This window comes from Chenopodium album, chromosome 1 (genome assembly GCF_948465745.1).
Source record: "Chenopodium album chromosome 1, dcCheAlbu1.1, whole genome shotgun sequence".
Classification (NCBI taxonomy): Eukaryota; Viridiplantae; Streptophyta; class Magnoliopsida; order Caryophyllales; family Amaranthaceae; genus Chenopodium; species Chenopodium album.
Genome location: NC_137834.1, coordinates 54,468,977 through 54,485,207, shown reverse-complemented (window position 1 = coordinate 54,485,207; position 16,231 = coordinate 54,468,977).

The following is a 16,231-nucleotide window of genomic DNA, read 5'->3' as shown; positions in this document are numbered from 1 at the left end:
TCCCTTAAGTGAACCTAGAACACATGATTTCAACTTTATTTCTCCTTTTGTTCATAATAATGAAGTGCAAGCTCAAGTTGATGCTAATGGTGTGTTTCAATATTCTTCATTATTTACCATGCCTTCTTGTGATGTGCTTCATTCCCTTAATGATGAATCTCATGTTATAAATTGTGCCCCCACTCCCCAATGTGATGTATATGCTCATGATCTTAATGTTGATTCTTCCAATATTGGTTGTACTTCTTATTCTCTTGTTGAGCCTCAACCTTCTACATCTTTTGAATCTCTTGTTGATACATTTGAGTCTCAAATTAGGCGCATTGAGCTTGATAATGAGTTTGGGCCTAGTAAGGAGATGATTCTTAATTCTATGAGAGGTCAATTAGAGATAATGAAAAAGAATGAGGAGCGTATTGAGGAGGAAAAGAGAAGAGGAGAAGAGTTAGAAAGCCAATTGTCATCCTTGATGCTTGTTTGTGATAAATCCCAATTTAATTTGTGTGTTGAGGATGACGATGATGATTTTGAGCAACCAACAGAGTGTGAGGATCCCATTGGTGAGAATTTGAGTGATGGTGAAGGAGTTGAGAATGAAGAGAGTGTTGATATTGAAATTTCTAACCCTCTTTCCCATCTTGATGAGTCTCATGTGCATGTTTGTGACTATTCTATCCATGAGTATTTCGACTCGATTGAGGTTATGACCAATGCATTCTTTGAGAGTCAAAAGAAAACCCATAGCCTTTTAAATGAGTTCATTGAGGGTGCTTCATGGGAGAGAGATGAGTTTGAAATGAATTTGCATCCATTCATCCATGGTTTTGAGACCTTAGGCTTTAAAGTTGTTGAGGGAGTTGTTGTTCATAGTTGTGATGGAGGGGATTATGTTGTTCATCTTGGAGGTTGGATGTTTGAGGGAGATGGATCTCATGAGTGTTCTTCTTTTGAGGACTCTATGATTGATTTCCATGCTCTTATTGGTGATTTGAGGCATGGTGGTGAGAAAAAGCTCATTTGTGAGACCATAGCCCCTTTTCTCTTTTCTCATACCCCTTTTTCAAGAAGATTCAACCATATCCCTTACACTCCTATTTCCCTCCCTTCTTTTGTCAATGAGCCTATTGGGGACCCTTTTGTCTATGATGATTTGTATGAAGCTCATTCGTCCCAAATTGAGGAAAAGGGTGATGTTGCCACCCAAAAATATTTTGAGGAGAGTTTGCCTTCTTTTTCTTCTTGTTCTTCTTTTTCTTTTTCTTCATATTTTGTTGAATTTTCTTTTGATTCTTCCTCTTCCTTTTCTTGGCATCTCTCTCCTCATTTGCGTGCACTATCCTTGTTGCACGTACTCTTCGCGTCATTTGCCTACTTTCTCTACTATGAATTGAGTAGTAGTGCATTTGACAAGCTCTTGCACGCGTTGAATTATTATTTTCTAGAGCGGTCAAGCTTGGACCTTAAGCAAGCCTTTCTCGGGAAGTAACCCGTGTTTTATTGCTTTCATTTTATTTTTTTTTAGAATAGATTTTATCTCATGGAAATGCTTGTGTTCCTTTTGCTAGGTACATGAATTAATATACTTTGGTGCTTCTATTTGGATCAAGAATCAAGGAAGATTAGCACCACATTTGCTAACATATAGAAGGCAAGATTCAATATTAGAGGTTGTTAGCTTTGAAAGGTTAAAATTGGGTCATTTGCGGGTATTTACACCCACCTAATATCCGGTAATATCCTTCCTTGCTCTTTCTCTAGTGGATGATGACTTGTTGGACATATGTTGGTTTGATTGGATTAATCTCCTTGTTTTTCCCCTCCCGTGGAATATTTGATTTATGTTTGAGCATGTTGTCTCATTCAAGCTTGGGGGAGGTAATTCTATCATGTTTGGTGGAATGTTGATTCATATATGTCATGCACCTTTGTATATGCTTTTCCAGGTTCTTATATTTTGAAAAACTCCAAAAAGATTTTTGTTTCTATCAAGGCAAATTTGCAATGTGTTTTGTTTTGTTCTTGCTTTGGACATAATAACATTTGGACTTGTATAATTGAATGCTTTTATTCTTAAATGGTAGTGGTGTGCACGGTTTGAGATTACGTTTGGTTGATTCTAGGATAAAGCATGCTAAGGTAGTTGTCTAGAACTAGGGGGATCATGAAGCCGAATTCTACTTGTTTGTGGCATGTTTGGTAGTTGCTCCTGTAGACACCCATTTGTGTCTCCCCAAAACCAAACCCAGTGATGAGTACCTTTCACGTCGAATCATAATCGAATGAAACGAAAGTGTGGAAAGGTCTAGTGTTGCGGAAAGTTTTATTTCTTTTCTTTTCTTTCCTCTCTGTTTTTGAAAACTTTATTTTGAGAAAACAGCCAATCCAGTTTGGTTGGTCCATGATATGGGTCCAATAGTGGTGTAGTTGGATGGGGTTTGCAAAGACCTTTCCAACGATATATTATAAGCCCAATTCCGATGAATATTGAGGAATTTATGGCCAATTTACTAAACTGGGCCCGGTTTGAGTTTTAAGTACGACCCAATGATCTAGGGGAGGGCCTAATATGATTTATCATTCCTAATGCAATTAGGAATGGCTTTAGTCTTCTAGAACACTCTAGAAGGTCTTATCATTCTTAATTCAGTTAGGACTCTTCAGAGTTTTAATTAGATCAAATAGCATTTTCGACTGAAATTATATTATTTTATCTTCCAGTATGGGAAATTTATCAGATTTTCGAAAATGCGTTGAATTCCAAATTGGCGTCCAACCCTAGGCCTTGGCGCCTGGAACCAGGATTGGCGCCAGACGCCAGCATTGGCGCCTGGCGCTAGCCACTGGTCCCGGCGCCAATGAGCCAGGGCTGGCGCCAAGTTAGTTTTGCGATCTTCAGACTCTGTTTTGATAAATTATCTTTTTTGGATGATTTTCTCTATAAATATCGTATCGAAAACTCCGTTTTCAAGGATCAAGAGTCACCAATTCTCTTTATTCTTCAACATTCATTAACATTCATCAACAATCATCAATTACCATTCATTAATTCTCTCTTCATTCATCAAGCTTTCATTCATTCTTTAGCATTCTTTCTTTCTTGCTTTTTAATACAAAATTCCGCATTCACAAGATCTAGAAACACCTAGCCATATTCGAAGTTTCCTTCGCCCTAGATGTGAAAGGTTTTAATTTATGAGGGTTTGGTCCCAAATCTCTATTTAAATTATTTAATTTAATTATTTTGATTATTATTTTCCTTGAAGTTACTAACGCGTGTATTTTGTTATTAGAAAGAGGTACGAGGCATCCAAGTAAGTACTTTAATTGATATTATGATGTAGATATCATGTTTAGATTGTTATGATATTCCTAGTTTCATTTCTAGGGTATCTTTAATATTAAATATGATTGCTATGATGTCTTTTATGTTCTTCCTAATATTTATGATTGTTAGTATCATGTTAGGGCTAAAGATTTGATTTTTAATGCTTAGTGACATGTTAGGGTTTGTTATTAATCTTGTTAGTATCATGCCTAGGATCTTGCTATGCTTTAACATGATTATGATGAACATGATTATGATTGATATTATTGTTATTAATGATGATGATTATTTATTTATTATGTTGCTTGATATTTATTTATTGCTTGATCACCTTTATTGCATGTTAAAGGGAATTGGTATTTGCAATCACGCTTAATAAGATAATTAATAATCTTGTTTAGGGTTAATTGTGATTATAATTCAAGTGATCTCCAATAATAGTTTATTTGTGCATTAAATTCAACCAACATAGATTAAACAGGTTTAGGGTTAATCCTATTGATTGTATGTTAGTCAGAAAACGCACATGAATACGAGCAGAATAAAGTAGAGGCCTATTATTAGGGCAGGTTCAATCTCTTTTAGGTTGGATTTGTACCTTCATCCCCGAACCCTTATCTGGTTCATGACCTTATGGAGTTGACGATCTCTTGGATCGTTAAGGGGTGTAACCTTCACCTCGTGAATGGTTTACAAGTTCCTTAAAAACTTGTTGGCGACTCTTTTGCTCTATCTTCTTCCCTTTTGGACGCCACCGTACTTTAGTGTATGATCACAGTGGGGTTCAAGCTAGTGGGATTTTTAAAGGCTTGAAATTATTCCCTACAGCTCCCTATCTTCGATTTGACAACCTTAGTGAGTTTTTGCTACAACCATGTGAGATTTGTATTTGTTCAAGCTTTCATCATATTCTTGCATGAGCGGCATGGGGTCCTTGACTTTTCAAGCCTAATCTATAAAGCTTGATGTATGATTCTTAAACCCGAGACCGAGCTATCTAGGGAGGACAAAGGCACCTTTTTCGGGGTGGTATTTTTCATTTTTAGGTTAGTTTGATTCATATTTGTTTTTGGGTTTCCATTTTCCTTCTTGCAACCATTTGAGCCTTATACCTTCTTTTCAAGCCACATCTTTAGTTCTTTGGCCTTTTGTTTCATTTTCTTTCTATTCTTGGTTTTTTGTGAAGCAAATTGATCACGTATGATGGAGTTTGTGGTGGATAAGATGGAAATTTGGTTTTTATGAGTGCTAGTTTGTGATTAAGTCTTCTTTGTGAATAATGACAAGTGTTTGAGTAAAAGCCGTCCTTAATCATAAAAGGCATGGACTAATAAATTGCATTATAGAAAAAGCCGTCCGAATTTAGAAAAAGGCGAGGACATTGCAAGTTTAAGTAAAAAAAAAAGAAAAAAAATTTTGAAAAAAGTGAAAATTCAAAAATATTTTGATGTATTCTTTTCTCCTTCTAAGCATTGAGGACAATGCTTCATTTAAGCTTGGGGGAGAAGCGTTTATGCTTTTTGTATATATTTCTTGTGAGTATAGCTTCAAATAAGCTTGGGGGTGTTGCTTTTGCTTGGTAATTTCTTGATCGTGTTGTTAAGGATTGATCACCCTTTTGCTTCACATTTTAGGAAAACCTCAAAATTTTAAATTTTAGCCTACCTTCACCCTTTATGCCTTATGTTACAACCTTGGGGAAAGATCTTTCGACCTAGAAAGTTGAGTCACTATTTGGGGGAGGGAATCATGGGTCATTGCCTAAGGAAAGGGGATGCGAAGTCAAGATGTCGAGTAGCCCAAAAATTTGATCTTTTTTCGGTTCCTTCGCGGAATCTATGAGATGCTCACTTTGGGGAGATATGAGATTAGTAGGGGGAACGCGGTAAGACTGTTTGGGATGAAAGTGGAGTGTGATAACTAGTTCCTATGCTTAGCATTTTTATGTTTCAATCAACCTTAGGTATCTTATAGCGTGCACTCCCTTACCTGTTTAGAAAGATTTGCATTCATTGTGCTTGTACATTTGCAAAAGTCCTTTCATGAACATTTGTTTGCTTTTCTTGTATTTTGTTTTCTTTTTCATGCTTTGCCTTGTTTGTATTATTATGAGAGTTATGGGTAAACTCTTAGGATACCCTTACGAGAGCATTACTCGTCCTCTAGGGCGATCTAGGGGTTTAAATGGCTTGTCTTTATTTGCTAAAATTGACCGTGATTCCTACGAAAGTGAGTTAGTGTATATTCCCATCTTCTCTAGTTTTCTCGTTTCTTTCTTTGCTTGAATAATGTCATCATTTTTCCCTTGGGTTGGATTTTGTTATGCTCGAGGACGAGCAAAAGTTTAGCTTGGGGGAATTTGATCCGTGCCATTTATGGCACCTTTAGGCTATGTTTTCTTTATATTTCTATGCTCCTTTGTAGTCGTTTATGTCGTGCTTTTAGAGAATAATGCTCGATTTGCGTGTTTTTGTGTTAGTTTAGAGAAATGCATGCTTTTAATGGCTTTCTTATCATTTTATTCATTTCTCGGCTATTTCTCTTGCTTCTCCGTTTCTTTGTCTTGTTTTGTAGGTACGTCGTGGGCTATATGCATGGGAATTGAAAATAGCACCCACTAGGATCAATATGCACTTTTCGGAATTGAATTTGAGTTTGAAACAAAGGAAAACGAAGGATTGCAAAGTATCAAATAGGACCTTTGTGCATTGTTGTAGGTATATCTCAAGTTCTACAGATTGGATTAGGGTGATTCAAGTTGAGTTGGAAACTAGACTTGAAGAGCTTTCCAATGATAGGTCGCACGCCTTCATACGATTCTTAGATCGGAAGTTACAGCCTTCTGAAGTTGGCCCTGGAAAACTGCCGCGGGCGCGGGCTACAGTACCCGCGGGCGCGGGGTTGCTGCAGCTCCAAAACTGCAGTATTTGGGCAGTAAGCACCCGCGGTTGTCCCGAGGGATCCCCGAGGGCGCGGGCCTTGGCCCTGCGGGCGCGGGCTTGGGCCACGGGCGCGGCTATCGGGGTGTCCGTTCCCCTCCGCGAGCGCGGCCGATTTCTCCGCGGGCGCGGGTTTCTGGGTCTTTTACGATTTTAAGCTTCTTTTCTCCTTTTATTTATATAGTTTTTAGTTTCCTTTATTATTAATTCATGTAATTCTTTAGTTTTAGAATAGTTTTCTCTCTCTTAGGTTTCTCTCTCTAGATTAGGCTAGATTAGGAGTAGTTTTAGAGAGAGAAAGTGAGGAATTTCAATGGTGATTGAGAGATTGAAGATGCAAGTGTGACAATTGTGTTGGAGATCTTCTTAATTATCAATGAGCATTTCTAAACTCTATCTCATTCAATTTCTTTGTTTAATTTCTTGTTTGTTTGGTTTAATTTTGATGTTTGATGCTTGATTAGTGTAATTTTTCTTGGTATTTTGTTGATTCTTGATTTCCATAGTTGTTAGTTGATAGATGATGATTCTTGAATAGTTGTTTGGGTAGGAATTGGGTGAAACTTGTATGATTGATTAATTGTGATTAATTTGGGAATTGTGTTGATTGATTGTTGAGATTAAAGTGATTAGTGAAGGTTTGCATGTGTGTGATTCAATTTGGCCTTCAGAATTATGCTAGATTTGCATTGTAATTGCTAATGGCATGAACAATTGATTTAGGAATTGCAATTATCAATTGGTTCTGATTGTGATTCTCTTAGTTTGTTATTCATAGTGAACCCTAGCTTAACAATTAGGAGATAGCTCTTTGATTCCTATTGATTGCTCTTATCATTAGTCCTCACAACCTTTGATTGGCATGCTCTTCCCAAGTTGTTGCAATTGACATGATTACTTGTTGATCCCCGTTCCTAGAGTTTTATTTCCTTGGTTACTTGTTTTGTTAGTTGTTAGTATTCTCTCTTACCTTCGTCTTCGACCTAGCCTAGGCGCATAATTGAAAGTGCTTGAACATTACCGTTCCTTTGGGTTCGACCCTTGACTTGCCTCTATACTCGTATTTAGGTTTGTTAAGTGTTTATAAATTTAGTTTGAAAGATTAGATAACGACCTAGTTTTTCCCCACGTCAGTTAACGCTTTACAAATCAAACAAAGTAAAATGGGAAAAAAAAATCATGAAAACATTTTACATTAGATCAAACAGAGTCTTAATAAAAAATATGCTACATATTAAAAGGCATTTCAAATCAAATCCATATGTCACATGGAACTCTTCCGGCATTTCGAATCAAAACCACATGCCACATGGGTCTCTCCTGGCTCTCTTTATTAGCTATTATTCCATGTCTTATTGCAGATTAAAAAAATTTATTAACATGATTCATGTAAGATTCGGACTCTTGATCTCAAGGTTGACTAATAAGAACATAACCATTAAACTATATCTTAATGTGTATCTTTAATAACAAATATAAACTATTATATAACATGATATAGACATCTTTTATAGTTCATGATTAGAATCATTAATACATTTACAATTATTGTAATACTTGTTATAATTTGGGCATTGCACAAGCCCAAAAACTAGTTAAAAATAAAAAAGGAGTGGGGGGAGGGACTTATATGATTTAGAAGAGTGTTGAGGTTAAATAAACAAAGAAAATAAGTAACTATGAACATTGGATAATAACAATGTTAATATATCCTTCCAAACGGTTGAGCTTTATTGGGATGCTTTTCTCTAAGCTAGAAAAAACAAATCTAGAATTATATGTTACTTTTATTATTTTTTTTACAATCAATAAAACATAAGAACACTAGTGAGGCTGTATCCTAGCTGCAATTGCTAAGTTATAAGCCCCACTTATACAATTTCTACTGACTTTTCTAATGGTAAGAGAACAGGAGGATATAGCTCTACATTTCACTTTAGCTATAAGAGGCTTGATCTCTCGTTTAGCTCCATTCGTCGCTTGAAAGCTCTGTACCAGCTCAGAAGAGTCAGTCCAGAACTCTATTTTCTTGTTTTCTAGGCCTTGATACTCAAGGGCATGCTTCACTACGAGTGCTTCAGCTTGGAGTGGTGTAGAGGCAAAAACCGGGCAGGACCCTTGTGCCACTCTACTCCCTCTTTCATTGATTATCCATCCCACATCTGCCTCCTATGAAGCGTAGTCCCCTTTTTTCCTTTTCTTCCATGCTCCATTCCTGTGAATGATAAAGTCAAAGCTATCCCCTGTATTACCTATACTCCATACCTTATTTTGTAAGGTGTTATCAGATTTGAAGTTATATCTTGAAGCCCCGCATCTGGTCTCCTTCCCTTGTTCCTATCTAATGCGCCACTTTTAAGCAAGTGCGATGATGGATTTCGGGTGTGAGGAGTTTGCTCTTAAAATGGAGTTATTTCTCTCCAACAAAATACTCCACAAAATGCTAACAAACTCATTGCATCTATCGTCATTTCCTTTACCCTCGGACTATAAGTCCGATATGAAGTTCTTGACCCAAGCCTGAATCTTAATATTCCTACCTGCTTCTGCATTTATACCTAACCAAGAACATTTCCATACCCTTTGTACTACCTCACAATCACGAAACAGGTGACTAGCATCTTTGTCCTCCAACTTGCAAAATGTGCAAGCCCTATTAACTTGATTGTTTCTTTTTCTTAGGTTATCAGTAGTAGGAAGTGCATTATGAATGAACTTCCAAATAAAGAATTTTTGTTTCGGCCACAAACCGCTTTCCACCACTTTTTCTAGAAAGATCCTTCCTCCTTCGTACCTTTTTCCTGCTTCAAGGCGAACCAATAGCCTGTTTTTATTGTGTAATGCCCTGATTTTATAGGCCCCCAATCCCATTGGTCTTCTTCAAGCCTAGTTTTAAGACTAGTGGACAGAATTTGTCGTGCTATACTCCCTAGGAACCAGTTCCAAACAGTCCCTGGTTTCCGATTTCCATTATAGTCTAGCAAGTCGGCTACCATTTTGGGCTTGATATCTTGATCCTCGGGTCTCTCTTTGAGTGTTATTAGGTTCATACCAAGCCACCTGTCATTTTCAATTGAGGTTTTCATTCCATTGCCAATACTAGATCGAATGCCATTCTTCATGAAGTGAAAACTTTTCATAATACTTCTTGCCCACCACGTGCTTGGGTTGATGATCTAGGGCGGAGACTAGGTCGTTGAAAACTAATCTACCCTCGGTCAAAACAAAATTTGTAATCTCTCAACACACCCTTATACCTAGCATAAGAGCAAGTCAAGGGTCAAACCACTAGGAATGGGAGATGAATGCTAATGCTAAAGCTAAGCTATCTCGAAGTAATGAAGTAAGGTGTGTATATTCTAAACAATCAAACAATCAAGAAGAAATCAAATAATATCAAGCACTAGTTAGGATCCGCATATATTCGGAATGGATATAGCTAATTGGGATTGGAGATGACTAAGTCAAGTGTTACGAGGGAAAATCAATTAAGCAATCAAGAGAGTATGGTAGGCTAATCTCCTAGAGGTCAATATAGCGTCAACTACGAGAGACTCTAACTAGGAACCTTGCAAACCTACTCAATCGAAAAAAGAAACCCACAAATCAATTTTTCGTATCAATGCGAGCTTACAATGCATTCTAGTGAAACAATCAAAGTTAGCTACTCTTCAATTAATTACACACATGCACTTAATCAATCAACTAATTTAATCACAACATCAACTCCATTAATTTCCCCCAATTAGCATCAATCTAATACTCATATATGCTTCACCATTCCTCTAGCTAGAGAACTACTCACAATCCATAGAAATCAAGATCAAAACTAAATTAATCAACAATTTCATCATCATCATATCAGTAAAACTAATTCAATCACAAATTCAATTCAAACTTGAACTATCAACAAAACAATTGAAATGATAAAGTAAATATTGCATTAAAGTAAAATAAATCCTTACAAACTTGCTTCAATTCAATGGAGAAAATGCTAGAATTATCAATCTTCAATTATCAATCAAGAATTTCTCTCTCTACAAAAATTCCAATTCTAATTCTTCTAAAATCTATTCTAATCTTTCTCCCTCTAAAAATAGAATGAAAATCTATATATAGTAAGACTAACTAAGGAAGAGCGCGGCCGCGCAAATCCGGGTATGGAACAAGGACCCAGACAGGCGCGCTCGCCCCCTAGAGAGGCGCACCCGCGCCACCAGGTCGCGCGGCCGTGACATAGTCGCGCGCGCCCACGCCTGGGAATAGGGCATCCCTTTTTACCATCATGTCGATGCTCCTCGTGCGTTCCACTTAATGCTCTTGATAAACACGAGACCTTGCAGCTTTCAAACTTCATGTTTGTGGGTTCAACACGAGAAATCATGCTCCCACGGCTTGAATGCACAGCTTAAGGTCTTTAGGAACTTGCATTTCTCCATGCTTGAGCTTCAAATGGAGAACAATAGGCATCCTAATCAATGCCAAACTTGTGAAGAGGCCTCTGGAATATTGGATAACTACCTAAACCTTTAAAATGAAGGAAAACAAGCAAATAAAAGAGAAAAAAACAAAATAAACCAAGAAATGCATAAAGATAGAAATTCAACTAAGAAAATTCAAACTAAAGAAATAAAGAATAAAATTAAGGGAAAAGCTAAGTAAAAGAGCTATAGAATAGCATGAAATTCTTCCTAAAGAGAACCAAATGAGTGCCATAAATGACACTCATCAAATTCCCCCAAGCTAAACTTTTGCTCGTCCCCGAGCAAAACAAAGCAAGAAAGAATAAGGATGAAAAACTTATTCAAAAAGAAAACGAAAGACATAAGACGAGAATATACACTAAGACTCACTAACGTAGGAATCATGATTGTTTTTAGCTACAACAAACCCTTTAAACCCCAAAGTTGCCTATGAGGTTGAGTGAGGTCTCGTAAAGGTTTCCTAAGAGCTTAACCTATAACTCTGCACAAACATACATGAGGCAAACCACAAAAGAGAAAGTAAAAGAAAGAAAATCAAAATTGAAACCTTAACAAATTAGACTTAGGCATGTCCAAAGGATAGCTATCCACTACCTAAGATCGACAGTCTGGTCGATTCAACAGCCGGACATGCCCTGATGAGTTTTATGGATGCCTATTCAGGTTTCTATCAGATCCCCCCTGTGGAAAAAAGATCAAGAAAAGACGGCATTCGTCACTGATCAGAGGTTGTTCTGTTATACGGTGATGCCGTTTGGTTTGAAGAATGCGCCTGCTACTTTCCAACGAATGATTAATACGGTCATCATTAATCAAATCGGAAGGAATGTAGAGGCGTACATTGATGACATGATAGTTAAATCCAAACAACAGGCGGATCATCTTGCTGATCTCCGAGAAACATTCGCCACACTCAGGCGGCACAAGGTCATGCTAAACCCAAAAAAGTGTGTCTTTGGTGTTGAGTCTGGGAAGTTTCTCAGATTTTTGATTGACCAAAGGGGAATATAGGCCAACCTTGAGAAAATACAGGCGGTAATCGACTTGCAGTCGCCCCGTACTGTGAAGGAAGTGCAAAAGTTAACAGGTTGCCTGGCGGCCTTGGGGAGATTCCTCAGTCGATCAGGTAACAAGTGTCTCTACTTCTTGCAGGCAATAAAAAAGAAGACCAACTTTGAATGGGGGGACGATGCAGAGGCGGCATTTCAAAAGCTGAAAACTCATCTACACTCCTTTTTTTTTTTTTTTTTTTTTTTTTTTTTGGAAAATATGAGAAATTTTATTACCAAAAGGAAAGTTACAACTTACAAGTGCTAAGTTATAACAAACACCAAACCCACAAGACCTGAAAAAGAAACAGGCCAACCAACCACCAAACAGTTCAAGCTCAATCTCCTGCCACCTTCTAGGAAGGGTTCAGGAGAAAGAGACAAGAACAACCGGAGCTCAAGTTTCCAGCCACCTTCTAGGAAGGGTTCTGGAGACTAAGCCCGGGGACACAAAACAACCACAGAGCAAGACAGTCCTACAAGCAAAAACCCCACTCATGCAGACTGTAAAAAAAGAAAACCTCCACGTAGACTAAGCTGCAAAAACAGCAGGGCTAGACAAAAGAAGGTAAAACAGCAGTGAAAGAGAAACAGTCAAGCTAGGCACCACAACAAAGTGCTGACCTAAAACCATCAAAACCAACAAGCCAGACCAGCAACTGCACCAAAAATAGAACAACAGCCAGAAACAGTAACAGAAACCAGCAACAGAACAGAAGCAGACTTCAGCAACTTCATCCAGCAGAACAGCAGCCAGCAACAACAGCTGGAACCAGCAACATCAGTAAATTACAGCAACAGCAACAAACACAGCAACAGGTCAACAACACCAGAATCAGCAACAACAGCTGCTGACCAGAACAGCAACAGAGCAGCAACAGCATAGTAGAACAGTCAGCAACAACAACAGCAACACAGTACTCAGCAACAGCAGCTGCTGAGCAGAACAACAACAGAACTCAGCACCAACAGCTGATTTCAGCAACAACAACACAGTACTCAGGAACAGCAGCTGCTGACCAGAACAGCAACAGAGCAGACAGCACAGCAGAGCAGTCAGTAACAACAACAGAATTCCGCAACAGCAGCTGATTTCAGCAACAGCAACAGAAAACAATAACAACAACAGAGACCAGCAGCAGTACAAAAACCAGCAAAAGCAACAAAAACAAAACAACAATAGCAAAAATCCAAAAACTAGAAACCAGAAATCTGCAGTTAGGAACCAGGAATCAGCAACAAAAATCAGCAACAACATCAGAAAACAAGAACAGCAGAAGCAGCTCCTTGAAAACCAACTAAGCAATCAAGTATTTGCTTCCCGCTGGGATTCTACAGGCTGAATGAAAGAAAGTATCCCTAACTAGAACATCACAGGTTTGCAACAACCAGTAAACAAAACTGCATTCCTCTGAATCCAAATACCATATACTTTTTCAGTGAAGGCTACATGGACCAGTGATTAGATAAAGAGGGGGGGGGGGAGAGACAGTCTCAACATGCCCATGAGAGGCCAGCCAAGCTTGGTTACCAAAGACTCTATCAATCCTAGAAAGAGTTCTAGGACCAGTGTGAGCCTTATTTGACTAAGAGTAGAAGGCTCCTTTGCTCTTGACCTCAGTGAGGTCCAAATCATCAACCAAACTCTGGAAATCTCTAGTCCCATAATCAGTAACATCAGTACCATGAAGCCTATCTGAAGTATGAAGAACAGAGTTAAAGTCACCAACACAAAGCCAAGGAGAATGCTAAATAGAGATACTCTTAATTCCTTCCCACATTGGAAGCCTATCATGAATAGAGTGAAGCCCATAGACGATAGTGAGATGAATCTGAGTAGAAAGATCCTTAGAAGAGACACTACAATGAATAAATTGTTCATGAATCTTCAAGACATTGAAAGTTACTCTATCTGCATTCCAACCAAGCCAAATCCTCCCTTTGGGAGAATGATCATAATTGCACATCCAAAGCCAAGAAGAGCCAAACTTCCTCTGATAAGTGAGAACATTTTTTGATTTGATTTTTGTTTCAAGAAGACCAATAACATCAACTGAATGAGAATGAAGCAACCTCTTTATAGAGGCAACTTTGCCAGGGTCATTCAGGTCCCTGACATTCCAAATAGAGTAAATCATGACACCAAAGGGGGATTAAACTCACCCCCGCTTGGATTTATAGTGAAACCACCTGCACCATCCATTTCATTTGCAAATAAAGCAACAAAAGCATTAGAAGTAGAGGCAGGCTGATGAACTCTAGTTTGCTGGCTTTTTGTCTTCCTTCTAACTACTCTCCACCCCTCATCTGAATTTTGAGAAGTATGAACCTGTGGAGTAATGACAGATTTCCCATGAACAGAAGCATCAACATTAACAACAGGAGCAGGAGCTTGGCTAGGCTTAGGAACCCAGGCCTGCTTTTTCTTAGGAACAACAGAAGCTGGCTGCTTATGAACTTGCTTAGGCTTAGCAGGATCAGGTTTAGTAGAGCAATCATGACCAACCTTGTTGCACTTAGAACAGAAAGGTGGAGCCCACTCATACACTACCTTGAGCTCCAATAGTTCCTTTAAAGGACTCTCAACCAAGACAGAGTTAGGCATAGGCTTTGTAACATCTATTTCAATTAGGACCCTAGCAAAAGACACTCTAAGTTGTCTAGTAGTACACTCTTCAGCACAAATTAGCACTCCAAGCAAACTGCCAATACGGCTAAGAGTGTCAGATCCCCAACAATTAAGTGGGAGATTAGGAAACATAACCTAGAGAGTAAAAGTTCTCATAATTTCAGCATTAAAATCAAATTTAGGACACCAAGGCTTAACTATTGCTGGTTTTCCAAGGAACATATGAGGATCAGAATAGAGTATAGTATCTTTATCATCACTAGAACACAGATTAATGATAAAGTACCCACCATCATGCCAATAAACATCTGGTTTCTGCATATCACTCCATTGTTGGGCAAAAAATGAAGAACAGCAGCAATAGTAGGGTAAAAGCCAACCACATAGAAAACTAAAGCATTAGACCACTTTTTATTACCTGCATCAAGCTTGGATTCTTGTAATTCAGCAACTTGCTTCCCATCTTGAACTTTTGGAGGAACAAAGGACAGAGAAGCTGCTTTGGCAGCCAAATTTCCAGAGAAAGGAACAGCCGATCCTCACCATGTTTATGTGCATTCTGCTCCAGGGAAGGTGTAGGATGGTGAGGAGGAATTATCGGCTCATATCGCTGCTAAGATCCTCCAGCAACCAATGGAAAAGAAAACCCAGAAACCCTTGGTACTGTTCCATTAGAAATCCTCGAATCTAGCCTAGCAGTTGCTTCAGCAAATAGAGCAATGGTCTCAGCATCGCTTCTGGGAATAGCTCCACATGCTGGATGCACCAATGCCGGCGCCGGAGTAACCAGTTCCTCCACCTCTTGAATCGGACTAGGAACAAACGAAGTGCCTGAATTCTTCAAATTCTGCAAAATCGTGTCAAAAGCTTCATGCGTATTCTTCTGTTGTACTACTTGAGGTGTAGAAGTATTCTGCTTCTTCTTCTTAGCCATCGAAATCCAAAATTGATGAAGAAAACCAATCAAAGATGAAGAACCATGGAGAAGAGAGAGAAGAGATAAAGTCAACGAAAGTCAAACCTCCAACACCCTTCATCTCATCTGCACTCTTTGTCGAGGCTTGTTAGCCCTTTGCCCAAAGAGAAGCTCTTTATATATTTAGCCGTCTCTGATCATGCCCTTAGTGTTGTTCTCTTAGCTGAAAGGGACGACATTAAGCTCCCGGTGTATTTCATTAGCCATGTTCTCAGGAACGCAGAGCTTCGGTACCCCGTGGTTGAAAAATTTGGCCTTGCCCTTTACATGGCCATCAAGAAGCTAAAACCCTACTTCTTGGCGCATGCGGTAGAGGTCTATACTGACCAACCGATCAAGCGGCCTCTCACAACCTTGGAGTCTTCTGGACGAATGCTCAAATGGGCGATTGAAATGCAAGGGGTAGAAATCACTTACAAACCAAGGAAGGCAATAAAGGGGCAAGCATTCGCCGACTTTATTTTTGAAATGACAAGGCCGGTTACACCGGATAATACTGACCAGGTTTGGAAAGTGTATGTGGACGGGAGCTCCACTACGAACGGCTGCGGTGCAGGGACTATCTGTCAATATCGTGAGGGAGATAAGTACGAATATGCATTGCGGTTCAAGTTCCAGGTCTCTAACAATGAGGCCCTGCTAGCTGGCATTCGGTATTGCAAGGCGGCAGGGGCAAAGAAAATTGGCACCTGCTCCGATTCTCAACTGGTCGTACTCCAGGTCAATGGAACATACGAGGCCACTCATCCAGCCATGATAAAATATTTACAGGCGGTAAAAAACGAAGTCGGGACACTTGAGGAGTTTCATCTAACTCAAGTGCCTAGAT